The sequence below is a fragment of the Toxorhynchites rutilus genome, chromosome 1 (genome assembly GCF_029784135.1).
Source record: "Toxorhynchites rutilus septentrionalis strain SRP chromosome 1, ASM2978413v1, whole genome shotgun sequence".
Classification (NCBI taxonomy): Eukaryota; Metazoa; Arthropoda; class Insecta; order Diptera; family Culicidae; genus Toxorhynchites; species Toxorhynchites rutilus.
The window spans coordinates 57,174,651-57,195,257 of NC_073744.1; the positions used below are offsets into that span (position 1 = coordinate 57,174,651).

The window sequence follows — 20,607 nt, forward strand, 5'->3', positions numbered from 1 at the left end:
CTCGAGAATTAATCAAGCAAATGAAACCAAATTTGGCATGTGGAGGTTTTAGGATGCAATAAATGTTTCTATGGTGTTAAGATACTCCTTCCCCCTCTCTTAGAGGGGGCTGCCGTACAAATGAAACACAAATTTTTGCATTACCCGAGAATTAATCAAGCAAATTAAACCAAATTAGGCATATGGAAACTTTAGGGTGCAATGAATGTTTCTATGGTGGTAAGATACCCCTCCCCCCTCTCTTAGGGGTGGCTGCCATACAAATAAAACACAAATTTCTGCATTACTCGAGAATTAATCAAGTAAATGGGCGGGACGAAGTTTGCCGGGTTAGCTAGTATATCATAAAATAAAAGAGATAATTTTAGGACATTAAAATTTGATGCGGGGTGATTTGGACCGTCTGTGGGGTGATTTAGTCCAGTGTGTGTTTCATCGAAAAAAAACCTGCTTATGTTTATGTCATGTATTTTGGGATAATGTTACAATCAGTAAAAGTGTTTTGGGATCGATACTAAGTGTCTTGGCCAGATTCCAGCCCAGAAAAATTGGATTGACACCATCTCGAATTATGCATGAATCTTTTCACTGTTGTTCGAGCATTTTCAAACACTTTCATTGTTGGTCAAAGAAAATCCGTTCTTGATGGCCTGAGTTGCTCTTTCAAGCTCCTCCTTCTTCCAACGTCGTCTGTCCGTTCTCTTTTTGTAACTCCGTGACATCTGGAATCAATTAGATCAAAGAAAAACCTTAAACCTGTAGGATCAATTCACCCCACAGAAACGTGTCCATGTCACCCCACACAACATGCAAAATTTAAAATGCAATTAATTTCATTTATTATTATCAAAATTGCAATTTCGCTGCATCAAATTGTTCCACTTCTGTGGGCGAACAGAACTTTACTGCACAATACACGAAAAGTTTGTTTAATCAGCGGGAAAAACCTTAAAACCACGATCGGAAAACTCACATTTTTTGACAATCAAAGTACTTGTTGTGTTCATGCTACCGTTTCCTTCCACCTGTCGAATTTTGCCAAAGTTTTTTTACGTTAGTTACACACGGTTCAATAATAAAAGAAAATGACATTATAAAAAATCCAAGTTGAGCCGTACTTTTTGAGATAAAGGGGTGGTCCAAATCACCCCGTATGTCCAACTCACCCCGTGTTACCCTAATGGTTGTTATGCTATTATGGTTGTACCTCACGTTTTCACGCTGTGCAATTGCATATTATAGGGCGCTTTTAAACGCTTAGTAGTGTTGTGAAATAGCACTATGCGTGTTCGACCGAAGCATATTTGCTTGATCCACTCTGTTGAAAATTAAATCTTAGGTGAATATGTTACTATCCTTTGTTCAGTTCCTGGAGAGAAGCGAAAACTTCATCACAACCCACACGCCTTTGTGATTCTCTTGTCAGCTAGCAGAGAGGCTAGTCAACGCGGAGCAGGCAGTTATTTTACAACCGGGTAGCACATAACAACAGTTTGATCTAAAGATGAAACGGATCTCCGGTATCTTGCCTAATATTTGGTATCCGGTTGGATACCGGATATTAGAAAAAAAACAGTGATTTTTCATTAACAGAAAATAAATTATAGCCGGAACTTATAATGCTTGTTAATTCTTGTTTGATTTGTAGTTAATTAAGTGTACCCTCTATCAGATTATCATCCCGGAAGTTTTTGAATACATTTTGAGTACAAATAATTGGTTGATGTTCTTGCATATTGTAATTATATTGCACAAAATCTGGGTGAATTGAAATTGTCCATATTTCAACATGTCCACGGTTATCGTAAGAAAAAATAAATTATGAGAATCGATCGAAGCAAAAGCAAAAATTAGGCAAAAATCGCCGAATAATGAATAATAATTAATGAGTCTTGTACAGAAACAATTTGAAATTTCGAAACTGCCTTCTGATTTGGGAATAATCGCATTATTAAAAAAGTATTCATTAGAAAATGGGAAATTTTGTATTTTATCAAAACTTTTTCCTGTTGGTTTTTCACAATGCTACAGCATTTCTAAAATCACTGAAAAACTTCGACTTCGCGCTCATTCCCATAATTTTTGTCAAGTGTAGAATCAACGACATAGTATTGTATACTAGGAATGAAATATAGAGGCATATTTTTAATCAAAAAATATTATTGAAGTATTAGCTGAATCATATTAACACTTTTTCCATGTGACACTGACTATTACCATAACAGCTACACTTATTGCGAAACTTTAGGAACACTATTACCATAATGGGTACATGGAAGTGGCATTTTCAAACACGTTTTTATACAATTAAGTCATTTGATCATAGAAATATCAGTAAAATCTCCAAAAACAGAGTTCAAACTGCTAGAAAAAGTATACTTTTGTATACTTTTGAACTAAAATAGAGTATTTATTCGCCATTTTCTGCAAGTTGGTTACATATGTCCTCCATAATTGGTACACTTACCCCATATACAATCTTACACTTACACTTGTGTTGAACGTTTTACAATGCACGATCGGTCATTGATACGAAATTTCACGAAGCAGCCAACATTAAAGTTCCAAATTTAAATTTTATTTGCTAGAATTAATCGTAGTATAAAAATGCCCCCGAATAGCATTAGTACGCAGTGCCGATTTCCCCAGATGCCTTGGTTTTGATGTCCGTAGTTTCATAAAATATATTATTTTATTCATTTTCGCTGTAATGAATCTGTAATGTAATGTAATGTAATGTAATGAATAAATCTATCAGAAAATGACTGAGCAATAATTATGAGTCAAAGAGGAAGCTTATATCTTCGATTCCGACCAATCAGAACGAGTTGTTTCCGTTTGTATAACGATTGAGATTTTTTAATTGTACGATAGTTAGTTTCATGGCATCAAGTATTATTTTTTCAATGTAAACAATCGCTATGGAGTGCTGAAATCGATTGGCGCAAAGATCCCATCAATCCATCATGAAATGACTGAGCAATAAGCGTTTGAAATTGGACGAAGATGTCAGGCCCTGGCTCCATGTTACATTATTCACTGCGTTTCATAACTATAGAACTACTTCATTTTTCTGAGTTTCCAGAGATACGTAAGAAGTCGGTTGAGTTGAAGTATGCAGTGTAGAATACAATCACTATCTTCATTTATAAGACTGGCCATTTGAACTTTATTGTTGTGTTCAGGTGTGAAACATTCAAAAAACTAAAATTCCAGTGTTTCATAACTATATAGAAAATTAACGTCAATTTCACATGAATTACAATAATTTTCTGATTCGTAGGTCATCTTTAGTTCTCAACCAGTTCAAATAACCCATTCGGGGTGGTTTCGACCAAGTTGCGCCATGTTGTGATGTGTATTTCATTCTACGCAGAGGATACTGCTCGTTTAAACTCTGGTTCGAGGAAAATATTTTCAGAAAAGCCTGGTTCATCAACACGAATGCACAGTCAGAAGTGCAATGGAGTACTTCAGAATCATTTACTTCTGTTTTTGCATCAAAAACATCATGATAATTGGGTAATTTGGCAACAATTCATAAAATCCGGAAAGTCATGGCATGGTTTAATGAATAATGGCTTCAGATTTTCGACTGGTCAGCTTGTTTACCAAATCAAAACACTGTCAAGAACTTATGAGGAGTGATCGTACGAATAATAGATGCAGCTTACTAGCAGTATGAGTGATTTGAAGAGCTGAAACGAGCAGTATCATCAGCGTAGAACAAGATACACACACCAGCATGACACAACTTGGTCGAAACCACCCCGAATGGGTTTTTTGAACTGATTGAGAACTAAAGATGACCTAAGAATTCGAAACTTATTGTAATTCATGTGAAATTGACGTTAATTTTGTAGGAGTGAGAGTTTTTCTATCTGGTTCTATAGTTAAGAAACAGTGGAATTTAAGTTTTTTTTTAATGTTTCACGCCTGAACACAACAATAAAGTTTAAGTCTTATGAATGAATATAGTTATTGTGTTCTACACTATATACTTCAATTCAACCGACTTCTTGAGATGGCTCTTTTGTCATGAAACGAAGTGGTTGTGCAATATTTTCATATTTTCCGTCGTCTCCAACTCAATAGATGTGACGTAGGTGGAATTTCTGCTAAGGTACATAATTAACGTCACGCTGACATTCAAAATAAGCTTCATGCGCTTTGAAAACATTTTTCCCTTTTCTTATTAGCGTTGCTGATGTCGATGTTTTTTCATCGCACGTTTCATCGGTGCATAAGCGAAAAAAAACTTCGTTGAACTTTCATTCGCTGTGAAGGAATGGCTGTGAAGCGTAATTAAGAGTTGGAATCAATTACCAACGAAAACTGGTGCGTCGAACAGTGTTCCGTGTCCTCCCTACTGCTGGACAAGAGGCTCGTTGGTCTAGGGGTATGATTCTCGCTTCGGGTGCGAGAGGTCCCGGGTTCAATTCCCGGACGAGCCCGCAAATCGGAATTAACTTTTTTATAATCCATAGAATAAGCGCACGACCCGTTAAAAATACTCAACCGAAAACAAGCATAAAATCACGGTGAAGGTCAGAGTTCATCATCCTCCCGTACGTAACACCCACCCCACCACCGACCATCATCGTCGACAGTCCAAAGTCGCCGCCACGAATGACGACGAGCGTCAGCTGTTTTTTATTATCATTACGGGTCGTCGTCGGTGGCGATGATGACGGTAGCGCGGCTCGCATCGTCTGGCTGATTCCAGTTATAGCGGCAGCGCCAATGGGTCAACCTGCAGCAGCGAGGTGAAACGAGGTGGGCGTCAACGGCCGCGCGTGTGAAGTTGAATGAAAGAAAAAAAAATAATAACATAACGCGGCTTACGCGAGTACGAATCTTCACATCACAGCGCGATGTGTACACAAGCCCGTCGTCTCGGGCCGTCGATGCGACGAGAGAGAACGAAATTCTTCCCACACTGGATCTGTGAATCTGTGTGGGTTGATCGGTCGGTGGAAACAGTAGCAGAGATCAATAATGCACAACGCACACGATGGAGCTTCCGAAATGAGATGATTCAATTTTTCGACGTAGAACTACCTCTTTCAGGAAGAGTGCCAAATCAGAAAACAGGTCACGTTTTCATGAAATAAAGTTAACGTTCATAACTATTTTCACTGTGAACGAATTCGCATGATTTGCATGCCAATCGAATCGGAAATTCTCTAAGATTTGTTTGATATGCTATACATTACAATTCGCTAGTCTCTGAACGGTTGAAATTCATGAAAACTGTAAGAACTTCCTTTTTTTTCCCAAAATAAATATTTTTTATTAAGGCACATGTGGCGTTAGCCTGACGGGGCCGGGAGTCCAATATTTTGACAATTTTTGTCTTACAACTATGTTAGTAATATGTAACCGATTACTCGCGGTTGGCTCGAGGTTAGTATTACAAGTGTTCTCATAATTGGTATGTTGCAGTCTTCGATGCTCTGTACGTGTGCCCGACACGGGATACTTCCTATTAGGATGCAGCTGACCATTAATCAGCAACGCCCCCCTAGTCTGTACCCCATATCTAGCGTGGTGCGTCTTTCTCGAATCGAGGAATCCAGGATAGAATGGTCAATAGCCGGCGCAATCATCAGCTCGTGTAGAGTTGTCATGAGCGGTACAACCTTTGGCTCTTGTTGAATGATCAGTGGACTGCACAACCTTCGGCCCGTGCATCTGTAAAGAGTGTGTGTATGTATTGCCGCGACTAAGTAAAAGTTTATCGATCGGATAGGAGGGATATGAAACGGGGGCACAACGAAGGAAACATCATTAAACGTTGACATCGGCGTTACTGAGGAACAGATATAGATGAAGCAGAAGATCAGGATCACGGCTACCTAAGATATCCCGGACGGGGATATCCGATTGTCTGCCTTGTGCTCTCAGTGCTCTAGAGAGCTGAGAGCGAGCAGCAGCAAACTTCCTTATTTCCCATACATTTGTTCTACCGATTTGTGTGCTAACCCTACCCGTATTTCGAATGCATAAATTAGGCTGTCAAAAAAGTCCTGCGGTATTTCCGAGAGGTGTCGTTGTAAGCGCGTAGTTCTAGTTGTATTCATTGTATCGAGTCATACTATATCTTGTTGGAAAGGTATAATATAGTCCTTGACAGTGTTTTGTTTGGTTAAGTCGTTCGTGAGTTATAGTGTCGAAAATATGGAGCAAAATAAAGAGAAAATCCGACATATTTTACAGTACTACTATGACAACGGCAAAAATGCATCTCAAGCTGCCAATAAAATTTGTGCAGTTTATGGACCCGATACAGTTTCCATTTCCACCGCACAACGATGGTTTCAACGTTTTCGTTCTGGTGTAGCGGTCGTCAAAAATGCGCCACGCTCCGGAAGGCCTGTCGTCGAAAATTGCGACAAAATCGCTGAATTAGCCGAGAAAGACCGTCATAGTAGCAGCCGTAGCATCGGCCAAGAGCTGGGGATAAGTCATCAAACCGTTATTAACCATTTGAAGAAGCTTGGATTCACAAAGAAGCTCGATGTATGGGTGCCACACACGTTGACGCAAAAAAACATCTTTGACCGTATCGATGCATGTGAATCGCTGCTGAATCGCAACAAAATCGACCCGTTTCTGAAGCGGATGGTGACTGGCGATGAAAAGTGGGTCACTTACGACAACGTGAAGCGCAAACGGTCGTGGTCGAAGCCCGCTGAAGCGGCTCAGACGGTGGCCAAGCCCTCATTAACGGCCAGGAAGGTTCTGCTGTGTGTTTGGTGGGATTGTCAAGGAATAATCTATTATGAGCTGCTTCCCTATGGCCAAACGCTCAATTCGGACCTGTACTGCCAACAACTGGACCGCTTGAAGGTAGCACTCATGAAGAAGAGGCCATCTTTGATAAACAGAGGCCGCATTATCTTCCATCAGGACAACGCCAGGCCACACACTTCTTTGGTGACGCGTCAGAAGCTCCGGGAGCTCGGATGGGAGGTTCTTTTGCATCCGCCGTATAGTCCGGACCTTGCACCAAGTGACTACCACCTGTTTTTGTCCATGGCGAACGAGCTAGGTAGTCATAAGCCACAAAAGAGGCCTGTGAAAATTGGCTATCCGAGTTTTTTGCCAATAAGGAAGCGAACTTCTATAACAGGGGTATAATGAAGTTGGCATCTCGTTGGGAACAAGTCATCGAACAAAACGGCGCATATTTGACTTAAAACAGATGATTGTAACTAATTTTCTGAACAAATGAAAATTCAAAAAAAATACCGCAGGACTTTTTTGACAGCCTAATAAATCGAGCATTCCTTAACAGATCGGAAAAATGTTTGCATCAATTGATAGGAAATATTTCTACGCGTCTATCACAATTAATAAAATATTATTTTTCATGAGATGAACAATTGAATAACTGTAGAATGTCAAGCGTTATCCAAACGCCCTAAATACCAAGTTTTGATAGGCCCGACTTACGGTCTCCCCAACACGGACTTCAAAATCGATGTACCTGTGGTAATCCGCTTTGCAAATAAACATGCAAGTCGGGGGTATTTTTTCCCCACTGAGCTGTTTCCCTAACACGGACTTCAAAACTAATGTGCCTGGGTGAATCATCTTTGCAAATACATGCAAGGGTACTTTTTGGTGTTGAGTACTTTTGTACTCGCTTGTCGTTGTGCAGACCGGAATATGTTTCCTTCAAACGTAATTTCGCCATTTCAGATACTAGAGGTGACTGAGCTTTCGCGGATCGAGAACTACGTAAACATGAGATGCGCAATAACTTCAGAGGAAAATGTGAAATACAATGATCGTTTGACAATTCTTCCGTTCACATATTTTGGTAGTCCTAGGCATAATATCAAACCTAAAAGAACGTTCATCAAATTTATTTGTAACGAAGAACATAATTTATTACAAAAAATTCGATGCACTCTAAAATAATATTCGAAGTGGTAATCAAGTGGATTGTACAATATAATTGCGTTGAAAATATGCTGTCGTGTTGTAGATACAACCCCTTACAATTTTTTTTTATCGGGAAAATACATTCGAATAGTTTTGTTCTTCTAAAGAAGCAATTGGTGTATATTATAGAATAGTTTGATTCCAATTTGGGACCAGATATTTCTATGTTTGTTAGCATTGAAGGCCAGACCTCGATATCAGAGATGCTCTTTTTTCGTTTTTGAGATATGATTTTTCAAAGGTACCGATGGTCCAAAAATTACTTTTTGCAAAAATTCATAACATTTGAGCTACTGAACCGATTTAGATGATCGACAAACTAAATTGGAGCCATAATCTCTAGCGTCTAGCGTGCTGTCTAGGAGGTTTATTGAAGACGCTATGGATTTAGCTTTAATTCAAGAGCCTTGGGTCCACAAAGGAAGAATACTTGGTATTCATACTGGTTCATGCAAGTTATTCTACGACAACAAGCATGACTCCCCAAGAACTGCTGTTCTAGTAAAAGCAAATATTAATTGCTTTCCTATAACAGAGTTCATTCAAAGGGACATCGTCGCGATCAGAGTTGAGATACCAACCGCCTCCCCAAGAGGTTGCGGCGTTCGTAAATTATTGCAGAGAAATCAAAAAAGACTTCATCATCGGCTGTGATGCCAACGCTCATCACACTTTGTGGGGTAGTACTGACATAAACAGTCGAGGTGACTGTCTTTTAGAATTTCTCTCTTCAAACAACATTGACATTGCCAATATACGCAATGAACCAACGTTTATAAACGCTATCAGACAAGAAGTCCTGGACCTTACACTGTGCAGTCCGGTAATTTCTTCGAAAATACACAACTGGCACGTTTCGGAAGAGGCGTCTTTGTCTGATCACAGACACATTATCTTCGAATGGGATGGTGGCTTGACAGTACAGAGAGAATATCGTGATCCAAGAAAAACCAACTGGGAACGATATTCACTTGAACTCGAGTCAGAAACTCTTAACACAAGAATAAGGTCGATTCAACAGCTCGAATCAACTTCAAAAGAATTAAATGATACGATAGTTTCAGTCTACAACAGTAATTGTCCACTTAAGCGAGTTTCTTCGACAAGAAACGTTCCATGGTGGAACAAAAGGCTCGAGCGGCTACGTAAAACAGCGCGGAAGCTGTTCAACAGAGCTAAAATTAGTTCGGATTGGTCTCAAATTAGGAGCGCCCTAACCGAATATAACAGAGAACTAAGACGATCTAAACGAAAATCTTGGGTAAATAACTGTGAAAGCATTGAAAGTACCCCAATCGTTGCAAGACTAAGCAAGACTCTTGCAAAAGACCACTCGAACGGGCTAGGTTCCCTCAAAAAGGACGACGGTTCGTTCACAAAATCTCCCTCAGAAGTATTAGACTTACTGATGAAAACTCACTTCCCGGGATCTACATCGGTTCATTCTGATACCAGTCCTAGCTACAACCGCGACATGAAATGCTCTCGAAGGTATTCTCAAAGTGCAAAGGATGTCGCTAAGATAGTTGCTGGAATGGTTTTCACGAAGGCCAGAGTAGAAAGCGCGGTGAGATCCTTTCAACCATACAAATCTGCAGGTGCAGATGGAATTTTTCCAGCCCTGATTCAAAAAGGAGAATCTAAGCTGATTCCATCTCTAATCGAGATTTTTAAGGCAAGTCTGATACTAGAGCACATTCCTTCCACATGGAGACTCGTTAAAGTGGTCTTCATTCGAAAAGCTGGGAAACATGATAAATCACTCCCAAAATCATTCAGACCAATTAGTTTATCATCGATACTGCTGAAAACTATGGAAAAAGTATTATATGAATACATAAAGTCTGTATTCATGTCCAAATGCCCTTTATCTAAATACCAGTTTGCCTATCAATCCACAGTCACAGCGTTACACACACTTGTGACTAAAATTGAAAAATCTCTTTCGTCAAAAGAAACTGCATTATGTGCGTTTCTTGATATCGAAGGGGCTTTTGACAATGCTTCTTATGTATCAATGGCACAGGCTATGAGAAGAAGACATTTCGATGACTGCATAGTCGAATGGATCAAAGGCATGCTCACAAATAGACAAATCACCTCGGAGCTGGGTGGGTCGTCGACATCTGTGATTGCAACGAAAGGTTGCCCACAAGGAGGGGTTCTATCACCTCTACTTTGATCACTGGTAGTTGACGACCTTCTGATTAGTTTGGAGGCGAATGGTTTCGAAACCGTGGGTTTTGCTGATGATTTAGTCATAATGGTACGTGGCAAATTCGAAGATGTGATATCGAGCAGGATGCAGATGGCCTTAAACCTTACACAACCATGGTGTATCAAAGAAGGTCTGAGCATAAATCCCTCAAAAACAACAATTGTTCCTTTCACCAAAAAGAAGAAACTGCATCTGCAGACTCTAAATCTTGGAGGAGAGGAAATAAAATTCAGCGTTTCAGTGAAATATCTAGGCGTAATCCTAGACGCTAAACTAAACTGGAACGCACACTTAGATGTCATTATCAGTAAGGCCAACATTGCCCTATGGACATGTTCTAAAATGATAGGCAGAACATGGGGCCTTAAACCAAAAATGGTTATGTGGGTCTATACAGCAATTGTGCGGCCTAGGATAACCTATGCCTCATTAGTATGGTGGTCAAAGACTAAGGACACTGTAGCTACAAAAAAGCTAAACAAACTCCAACGACTGGCATGCGTTGCTGTAACAGGAGCAATGCGAAGCACACCCTCAAAGGCATTGGAGGCTATCCTTCACATGTTACCTTTGGGTCAACATGTTCAGCTGGAGGCTAATAGAAGCGCTCTAAAGCTAAAAAGATATAAAAAAATATTAGACGGGAACAAAACTGGTCACTTGAGCATCCTGAATCTCTTACCCGTTGGACCAACCTCAGAGATGAACAGCGATTGGATGGAACCAAGGACCAATTATGACATTCCATACAGAGTGATCGAACTTTCCCGTTCAGTATGGGATGAGGGTGGTCCCGATGTTCGTAATGGTTCAATCCTGTTCTATATCGATGGGTCGAAAATGGGTAACAGAACAGGTGCTGGAGTGTATGGTCCCAGAATAAAAATTTCTGTAGCTATGGGGAACTGACCAACAGTTTTCCAGGCAGAAGTAGCTGCAATAATAGAATGTATAAATGTCTGCCTTAAAAGAAATTATAGACATGCTAACATTTGCATCTTCTCAGCACTTAAAGCCCTCAATGTTTTCAAGTGCTATCCAAAAATTGTCTGGGAATGCATTTGCCTCTTACGACAACTGTGTCAGAGAAGTTCGGTACAACTATACTGGATTCCTGGCCATTGCGGTATAGAGGGAAATGAACAAGCAGATGAACTCGCAAGACGCGGCTCAAGCTCACCCTTCACTGGTCCAGAACCATTCTGTGGAATTTCTGAATGTGTGTTGAAGAGTGAGCTGAAGAAATGGGAAGACCGGGAAGTAATGGCCAACTGGATGGCTGTACAACTCAACCAGTCAAAAAAATTTATCACGCCGAGTATTAAAATTACTCAACAATTGCTGAGTCTTAATAAGAAAGACTTCAGCACATTCACTGGTCTTATAACAGGACACTTTCCGAGTAAATACCATCTCAAAAACATAGGTTTAGTGCAAGATGGTATTTGTCGCTTTTGTAATGCCGAAAGCAAAACCTCGGAACATTTGCTCTGCAAATGCGGAGCACTAACAAGACGCAGACTTCAACACCTTGATAAGGCTATTCTGAGGCCAAGGAAGTTTGGTCTGTGTCGCCGATCAGGACTATAAATTTTATCAAACAGATTATTCCTGATTGGCACCTATCTCGCTATAGCTTTCAGTCTACTTCTTCATCAATAAGCAGTAGATAAGCTTGAAGCGTAGTACAAAAAATAGGGCATACCACAATAGCTCAAACTGATGGACGCAGTGGTTCACACCCCAACAAGGGAGAGACAAATTGGAGCCAATAAGCTTACATTCCTTGAATCAATATCACACGTGTGAGAAGACTGGATTCTAGTTGCATAGGTCTAGTCTAGTCACATAGGAATATTGAACGAAGACTTAAAATATGTTAAATTTAAAAAATCATATCTCAAAAACAAAAGAAATAGCATCTCTGATATTGAGATATATTATGTAAAAAATCCTCAGCTTTCCAGAAAAAAATGTAAAAAAATATAAAATATCTTTAACCGTGAAAACTATGAAAAACTGACTCAGTCAATAATTGGAAAAACTAAAATCAATTTTTTTCCAAAAGTAATATTTTTTATAGAAAACTAACATATCTTAAAAACGAAAACAATAGCATCTCTGATATCGAGATATGTCATATTAAAAAATCCTAGCATTTAAGAAAAAAATATTTAAAAAATAAAAGACGGGTGGGTAATGTCGGGGACATAACCGGAGTGACGTAGGACTATACAAAGGGGACAGCTTTTGTTAAATATATATTTTAAATATATTGTTTTATTTTCTTCTCCTACGTGAATACCTACCTATCTACCTTAAAAATGGATTAGTTTACTGTTTACTCTTCATGAATATGTTGATGGTTCTGAAAAGAACCTTTGGTGTTGTGTTTTTGTTATCACTCGATATTCCCATCTTGTTCGGTTAAACCTTCCTGTTTAGCTATTGCGTTTGCCACTCGCCACAGCTTTCACAGTTAAAAAATTGAATGCGACCAACAGGGAACTGGAGACTTGCACGGTTCGAGTGAGACTTTGCCTTTCCCTTAACTTGTCCTCCTTTGTTACGTCCACGATGCCGATGCCGTACAACCACACGGGTTTACGGTTTGAAAGAAAATAAGATATTTTTTTGGGGTCCGCGTGTTTTACACTCTAGCGGTACACACTCACAGGATAGAGACAAATCGGCAGACTCAGCCAGAGGGGCGAGTCCAACGAGACGAACAAATGAGCGTTAAAAGGGAGCGATGGCAAAAAAATACATTCATTACGATTTGTTCGCTCGTTGGATTCACATGCAGGCTAAAAAGGGTCCTTTTCAGGATCACAAAATTATCTTCAATCTAAAGAGTTTATTGTTTTGTTATCACTCGATATCCCCATCTTGTTCGGCTAAACCTTGCTGTTTAGCGATTGCATTTGCCACTCGCCACAGCTTTCACAGTTGGAAAATTTCTTCCCATCCAGCTTGTGACATATTTTACAGTAAATTACATTCAATGGCACGTCGCATTACCACCACTCAGTATCGGATTGGAGGTAATTTTAACCTGTAATTGAACATTTGCGATGACAGTGGTACAGTGTCGACCTTCAATGTTGGGTCATAATTTGGACCCCGAACTCTATGTTTACAAAAATGTCGAACTAAATATGTCGCATTACTGGTCCGACCAATTAGCTAAATGTCGAGATAAGTGTAAATTACTGTACTTTCAATCTAGAAACAATTTAAGAATTGGTGAAAATCAATAAGCTCAGAACAACTGCCAACACATACTCATCATATCCTGGCAAACAAATTATGAAAAAATCAATTTGTGTTTTATTATTATTTTGGATATTGTTCTAGAAAGCATTGAACTGTATTTCCTAAACTCTTTTTTGGAAGGTTTAATGGCCCTGAAAAGCGCCTTGTTTTATGGAATGGTTCAAATTTAGAAAACTTAGTACTCGTGGTTTTGAAAAAACCATTTCGAACGCCTTCGATGCCGCCTTGTTCTGGATTTGCCACCAAAGCAGTGTGTATAAAGAACAAACTTTTTTCTTCTGCTTTCTGATGCCGTTTTGCGATTGCGTTTGCCACTCGCCACTCGCTGCAACTGCCTGTTGTCTTGATGTCCACCGAACCGAATGTGTTCTGTTCCGAATGCGGGTTTTCTTATCGTCGCGAGCAGCTTTGCCAGCTAACTCGATCACTTCGGCGGCCAAAACTATATAACGCCGACTAGGTGGACTGGTGCACTGGTACTAACGCGCTCGGCCTAGCTACCCTTGCGGGGAACTCCAGATCAACACGGTTCGAGCCGGATTTTGCCTTTCCCTTCACTTTTCCTCCTTTACCATGACCAGACATGGCTGCTTGGGTTGGTTTGTTGATGTGTTGTGATGCGAACCGATGTGGTGTACGGTTTGAATGAGAATGATCGTTACGGCAGCGGAGCGGGGATTTTCAAGCTGACTGGCTGGCTCGAGAATTACGCATGTGTGAGACTGCGACCAATGTTTCGTTCATTTTTTTCTTTTTCCTTTCCAATCGTGGTTCATTCTATTTCGCTGCTGCTCTGGTTGCCCGTTTTGGTCGGTTCGATTTGAGGAGCACAAAATGGACCAATCAAAAATGGGCACATAGTGCATTTTGACAATGCTTGATATTTCACAATTATTCAATTATTTATCTCAAGAAAAATGAAATGTTATTCGTTATGATAGATGCGTAGATATATTTCCTATCAATTGATGCAAAAACCTTTGCGATCTATTGAGAAATGCTCGAGTTATAAGCGTTCCAAATCTTGCATTTTTTCCTACTTGTTCAGTGCCTAGATTTCCATTGCACCCCCTATATCTTCCGGTTAGACGTAGTCCTACGTCAAAAATATAGCGCCCTCTAGTTCAAAGCCATAAAAACAACAAAAAACGACTACACTCAGTAATTACCAAAACAAAATCCCTTTTTTTTGTTAGTTCAATATTTTTTAATAAAAGCTAGCTCATTGGCTCCAATTTGATATGTCGATCATCTCATGATTGCTTTTTGATCGGCGCGTGCTCCACTCAAACTAGCGAACCGCCAATTAAAAAGCACTCCAACTAAAAAAATGGCAATAAGCGAATGTGTACTGTATGTACAATTATATTATTTCATTATTTTTTTCGGTTATCACCATCGTAAGTGTTAATTTTTTTTATATATAAATAATTTTTATCATATAATATTCTTCTATCATTACAAATCCTACAGTCGAAGACTCTATTTGTCATTTTAAGTTACTACTGGGCATGTTTGCGGATTCATAGAAAGATAAGATTTCATTTGATATGTCGATCCTTGAAATAAGCTTGAGATAAGGGGGGGGGGGGGGGACTGCCATACGAATGAAATACAAATTTATGCATAATTTGAAAACCAATCTATCAAATGGAGGCAAATTTGGCATCTGGAGGCTTTAGGGGGCAAGAAACGTTTCTATGGTAAATAGATACTCCTCTCCCCTCTCTAAGGCGGGGCTACCATACAAATGAGATACAAATTTCAGCGTAACTCGAAAACCAATCAAGCACATGGAGCCAAATATACCATGTCCTTCACAGGGCAAGAAACGTTTCTATGGTGAGCAGACACTCCTCCCCCCTCCCTGATGGTATGACACCCCTCCCTCCTCTAGAATGGAGGGGAGGTTCCAAAAAAATTAAAACACATATTTCAATCAAACATATTCCAACCAAACATGACAATTGAAAATTTGCGGAAAACTCTGAAGAAAATGGGAAAATTTGCGAAAATTTAATTCCCATTCAATTCCCGATTTGATGTTTGCGCTAACGAAATTGATCTTCGTTCGAAAGTGGAAATAGATTTTAATGTGATAAAACTCACTCCTATAGCTTCATCTATCTGTATATTAGGGTTGGGGAAAAAGAAATGTCGTGATCGAAATTTGACGTTTTATTTAACATACTTAAAATTATCCAATTTAAGTCAAACATGCGTCGTTTTGTTCGCAAACTTGTTGCCATTTAGAAGGCAAATTCATATTTGACGCGCTATAACTTGAGACTGAAAAGGACAATCACAACAAACGACACTTGTAGCACAGGTTGTCGCCTTTAAATAGCCGTATAGTATGACCCGATGCGATAAGTACAACACAAAATATGTTTAAGTGTTGCCATATATTGACAATATACGACATTTCTTTTTCCCCAACCCAATATAAATAAAAATGGATCGCCGAATGTGTTGCTAAGAGCAAAACTCAAGGAAGGAATTGTCCGATTTAGGGCTGTCTTTATTGTCTATCATATTTTCTGTATCAAACATTTTTTTCATGTAACGGAGAAACATGTTATTTGCAAGTGGTTGGAAAATCTTGAACGAGAATTGTGTCTGAAAATAATCCCCTAATAATGATGTTATAATGACGGGTTTTGGTAGAAGTACTAGGAATTTTATAGTAAAAGGTAATTTTAAAGGGTAGATTAGAAGATCAATTAATGAACAGTATTGCGGTTGGACCCATGAACGTGTGCTTAGTAAGAAAACGTGGATGTGATAACGAATAATAAATAAAAAATATAAACCTCCCTGTCTTATCATTCTTCATTAAAGATCATGCGTCAAAATAGCTAGAAATCGAAGTTCCGTTCTGAATCATATTTCGGACGCTTAAGGCATATGATGCGGAAACAGTTCTAAGCTTTTTTCCCAGGGATTATTTGGTTGATATTTTTAACAAATTAGTTCAATATGTTTTTAAGTTTTCTACTTTGGTACCTATTTGATTGATAACATTAAAAAATCATCGAATAAAACGCTTTTCAAATGAAGCGAATAAGAGTCAAACTTCGGACACTATTTATAAAAAAAAATTCGGCCAGATTGAATTCAAATTTCGGACACTTTATTTTGTAATTTTTTGAACAAAAATTACATTACACTTGATTATATTTTATAGTCAACTGCGAAACATTTACCAAGCAATCACAGTAAACTGTTAACGATGATGAGAACTGATGAAACACGGGAGAAATTTAAATATTTATGAACGGATAAATTCTACGTGCTCACGCTAACGAAACGTCAAACACAAACGATAATGAGTAGTGTTGTTATATTTTTGCCGATTACGTTATAATTCAAATATAGTTCTCATACTCTAAAGAAGCAATTGTGATATTGATTTTATAGTTATATCATCAGTTCATTAAGCATTTCAAGATAATAGAACAAAGTGTCCAAAATATGATTCGGAACGGTATGCCTGAAAAAAAATATATTCTTCATGTAAACAAGAATTGAAAATGTGGACACTTTTTAGACAGTGAATAGAGTGGAGTTCCACTGCCTAAAAAGTTAGAATGACGGATGACATTTTGTGTCATCTGTGGCCTTGCACGATCGAAAAATAAGTGGAATCGAGTACAATGAAAACTCAAATTGCATTCTACAATCTCAATCCTCGTTTGTTGTATGCCATCTAACTTTTTTCTCATTACCTTTCCTTTGGTTGTTGGGGTCTTTGCCATTGTTTAGTTCACTCCATGCTAAGAGACGGGAAAGGACCGGAGCTGAACACATAGGTATACCCACAGCAGAAAATCGAACCCTCGGTGAGAAATAAACCTTAATTAGCCGCTGTTTCCTTCACCCTCGGCTGGTATTTTACTGCTCGCGACGAATCAATTGGTTCTACCTACCGGCGGGAGACCGACCAGGGTGAGTGAGAGAAAAAAAACACCATCCTCCAATTTGGCAACTGTGCCGCGTGAAAAAAGATAATTAGCTGATTAATCGCACCCATTCTTCATCACACCATGCGCCATGTTGCGAGTGCGGCTCGGTCGTTAAAAATCCAGCTTAAATAGCACCATTGGAAATTTGCAGCTAGCACCGAACAGCAGCGGCAGGTTGTTATTATCCTAGGCTGAATTCGCAGCAGCAGCAGCTCAGAGCTATAAAGTGATTCTGCAATCAAACCAATGTGTTGTTGACCTGCCTAATGCCCGATGGGAATTTGCAGATTATTGCTTTCAAATGCGTTGGTCGATGCGAAGTCAGCGCGGTGCTCTCGAGTGAAGATTTTTATACAGGTCCAATTCCCAGAAACACCGTGGAATGAGCCTGAAACCAAGTGGAGGATTGAATCAATTATTCGGAGAATTCCAGAACCAATTCAGACAGAACTTGGCTTTGTTTCTTTTCTGCCAATTGATACCAAAATTCGCCCGCCGCTGCTAAATTTTATTGAATTATCCCATTACCGCCGGACATGGTTCAGATAAACTATCAGTTTCGGTGAAAATAAACCCGGCACGAATACCTGCGATGGAACGAAAACCTGACCGAGTCCAGCAAATTATTAAGATAACCGCCGGAATCGTGATTAGGTTTCCCAAAACGAACGGAGGAGATTAATTTGTGGTTATATAGATTGCAGCTCGTATTTTTGTGGACCTTCTTTCTGGGATGCGGCTACGAGTGGCTGACTCGGCCGAAAGGTGAAGAGATCCAGAAGGAAGGCGCTTTATGATAATCTTCTTAATCACACTGCATTTTTCGAAGTTAATTTTTTTGTTATATGTTACGACCTCGAGATATTCTTTTGATTAATTTGCGTTTCGTTTTGATCGATCATTTGCTGCGGCTTAACATTGATCAATGTCAATGCTAGCTGAATAGATGAGCTTCTGTTGGATTTCGGAAAGACTCATTTGACACATCAACTATGTGACGCATTGATGCAGTAAGTATCGCAGGTTCCATATAAAAAACGCTGTAGAAATTCGCCCAGTAGACCGATCCTTTTGAAAATTTTAGACAGTAAAATAAAAACTATTGAACAACTTTTGGCATTTTCTTTTTATTCATACTTCGAGTCCAAGCCCGTATGCTCGCACCTTCCTCTTTACCCCGTCCATAAGGTTCTGTACAACGTCAGGTTGTAGTTTTTTTTTGAACAGAAATCCATTTTCTCTTGAAGTCCGCCTCAGATTTGACAACTTTTGGGTTCTTCCGGAGGGCCTGCTTCATAATCGCCCAATATTTCTCTATTGGGCGAAGCTCCGGCGCGTTGGGCGGGTTCATTTCCTTTGGCACGAAGGTGTCCCCGTTGGCTTCGTACCACTCCAACACGTCCTTTGAATAGTGGCACGAAGCGAGATCCGGCCAGAAGATGGTCGGGCCCTCGTGCTGCTTCAATAGTGGTAGTAAGCGCTTCTGTAGGCACTCCTTAAGGTAAACCTGCCCGTTTACCGTGCCGGTCATCACGAAGGGGGCGCTCCGCTTTCCGCAAGAGCAGATCGCTTGCCATGCCATGTACTTTTTGGCAAACTTGGATAGTTTCTGCTTGCGAATCTCCTCCGGAACGCTGAATTTGTCCTCTGCGGAGAAGAACAACAGGCCCGGCAGCTGACGAAAGTCCGCTTTGACGTAGGTTTCGTCGTCCATTACCAGGCAATGCGGCTTCGTCAGCATTTCGGTGTACAGCTTCCGGGCTCGCGTCTTCCCCACCATGTTTTGCCTTTCGTCGCGGTTAGGAGTCTTCTAAACCTTGTATGTACGCAGGCCATCCCGCTGCTTGGTCCGCTAGACGAATGAACTTGACAAATTCAGCTTATTGGCGACATCCCGGACCGAACTTCTCGGATCACGTCTAAACTGCTTAACTACGCGCTTGTGATCTTTCTCACTGACGGAGCATCCATTTTTGCCGTTCTTCACCTTCCGGTCGATGGTTAGGTTCTCGAAGTATCGTTTTAGTACTGACCGTGGATTGGACGATTCCCAGCATCTTACCGATGTCCCGATGTGACAACTCCGGATTCTCGAAATGAGTGCGCAGGATTAATTCACGACGCTCTTTTTCGTTCGACGACATTTTTCCAAATTTACGAAAAATTGACAGTGAAGCATGGCCAACGTGATCTATACACTCTTATCTGATTATAAGTGAAAGCTGAAGATATAATTCCTAAAAATTAAATTTCTACAGCGTTTTTTCCGTGATGCAATTTTATGTGACACATCCTTTACGTTTATTGTTGACTATTTTTTGTTCCAGCATCTCAGCCGTGGCCACACAACACTCAAAAACAAAACAAATGAAACTGACAGTTCTCTGGTAGAATAATGAAACCGCCCTGAAAACCGCCTCTGGAACTACAGTGTGTGTCAGCTGAGAAAAAAAAAGCCGCGATATCCGCGGCGGCGAATCCGCCTAATGTGACATCAGCTTAGTACTCAAAGAACTTTTTCACGTTTTTGGTGTTCTGCTCACACTCGCATAAATTCGTGCAAGTAACGACAACGTAAAAACCTGGTTTTACTGCCGTGTTTGTTGTCGCAAATCAAATGTCAAATTTCGTGGTATGGGTACGTTCGTAATTCTTCGGATCGTTTGGTGTGTATTCGCAACCGAGTAACTGTCAACGTATAAATCCGGCTTAACTGCTGGAAACTTTTTCAAGAGTCTTATGAGAGAGAACGGAATGTATGTACGCGAGAGTTCATAAGAGAGAGAGAAAATTTTGGAGAAAATTCGTTCGATTTTGTTGTGCTCTCGCCATTAGAGGGCTGTCATTCACCATTTCAGTGTCTATTGGTAATATTTTTTTTATCGCTGTGTGTGTTGTGTAAACACAAATCCCATAAAAAAAATCGGGAGGCGGCGTCCTTATTGCTATTAATTCATTAATAAATTCAGAACATATTCCAACAACAGAATTCGACGAGTTTGAGCAAGTGTGGGTCAAAGCACTTATTGCGGGAGAGATACATATATTTGCATCTGTTTACTTCCCCCCTGATCGTGCTCAACTTAGTTGTTATGAGAAATTCTTTGAAGTTGCTGATAATATTTTATCTTCCTTTGCACCAGAATCAAAAATCCATATATACGGAGATTTCAATCAAAGAAATGCGGACTTTAT

The 20,607-nt window shown here is 39.8% G+C and overlaps 1 protein-coding gene and 1 non-coding gene across 10 annotated transcripts in view; both read left to right on the top strand.

The window, feature by feature from the left end:
- The window catches only part of LOC129777929 (mpv17-like protein), a 505,117-nt gene that overhangs the window by 184,909 nt on the left and 299,601 nt on the right, over positions 1-20,607 (top strand). The window lies entirely within an intron of this gene.
- Positions 4,383-4,454, top strand: Trnap-cgg (transfer RNA proline (anticodon CGG)). Its single transcript has one exon. It is a non-coding gene; the product is annotated as a tRNA-Pro (tRNA).